A 1,295-nucleotide genomic window follows, 5' to 3' on the forward strand; every position below is an offset into this window, starting at 1 on the left:
AACTATTAAAATAATAATGATATTGTGTGCCCAGTTCCGACACAGGATGTCCTTTTGTCATAAAAAAGTCAAACGTTTTTATTTAGTTACTACAAAACTCACGGTCAAATATCAGAAGGTCTCAAAATAGCCTCTGCTGTTCCTAGATATTAATATGTAACCCGTCTATGTCCACCCAGGCCCCCTCACCCCCAACTGCAGTCTTTGAACATAAAGCTTTTTAAATTTCGGGAATGGACTCTCCCGGTCCCTATTTTACGACCTTCTAGCCTAAGTCCTTCCCCAAAAAAAAAGTTCTCGAGAAGTGTCCACCTGCAGTGCTTGTGGTGCAAAACCAACCCTAATGATTGCCAGACTGCAAGTCTCCCTACGCCTACGTCTATATTTCTCTGTTTGGACTTCTCTGTTGACATCCACCCCTTGGCGCTGATACGAGCATATGCAGTTGCGAGCGCCGTAAAACCTCTACAAAAACTAAACCACCTCGGTGATGTATCAGTCGACTGTCACTCCTTGAATGGTGTCCGTTCAAGTAATCACAAACTGCTCGTGAATATTAATTCATAGTATTGTTTATTTATTGCTTGGTTCATCATTTGGTAGACTGACGTACACGATATGCAGAGTTCAGGGAAGATCAAGCTGTAAAATATAATATTATGCACATTCTAGTAAAACTTAAAGATGTGACGTGTCCGTTCATGGGCTTACAGAAAGGTGGCCAAGGGCGCTTGTTATCTACAAGGATCAGGATATTTTATATAGTGGAGATTACAGTATTACAACTGAGTTGAAAATCCATTTTTTTCTTTCCTGCCCCATGAGCATTTCAAAATACGTTTATTTTGTTACTTTCAAAAGATTTTGTTCTGTGTTCAAGTGGTTTATATCTCCCTTTCTTTGTATCACTTTACCTTGATCCTAAATCACTGCTAGACTGTATTTTGTCAAATATCTTTTGCTATGATAAATCATGACGCTGTTCAATGTTTTTAACGTTGTCACTACAATGATCATTCCATACCTTACACTTGATTTTGAGTTCACAATGTGTCAATAATATCTCTTCTATCAAATGCACACTTATGGAACTGTTTTCAAAAGCCAGACTGTAACTTCATTTGCCACCTTGCCACAACTCCTAATATCACGTAATAATCTCAAATATGAACATAAAAAGTCCAAGTGTGAACAGGAAAACTTCAAATGTGAAAAAATCACACCTTCAAATGTGAAAAAATCACAACTTCCAATGCAACATAACAGCTTCAAATACCACATAGTTGGGGGGGGGG

The 1,295-nt window shown here is 38.3% G+C and overlaps 1 protein-coding gene across 1 annotated transcript in view; it reads left to right on the top strand.

The window, feature by feature from the left end:
* LOC101847690 (thioredoxin domain-containing protein 3 homolog) overlaps window positions 1-1,295 on the top strand; it is a gene marked incomplete in the record, with an annotated part of 55,992 nt that overhangs the window by 38,773 nt on the left and 15,924 nt on the right.

The sequence above is a fragment of the Aplysia californica genome, unplaced genomic scaffold (assembly GCF_000002075.1).
Source record: "Aplysia californica isolate F4 #8 unplaced genomic scaffold, AplCal3.0 scaffold00740, whole genome shotgun sequence".
Classification (NCBI taxonomy): Eukaryota; Metazoa; Mollusca; class Gastropoda; order Aplysiida; family Aplysiidae; genus Aplysia; species Aplysia californica.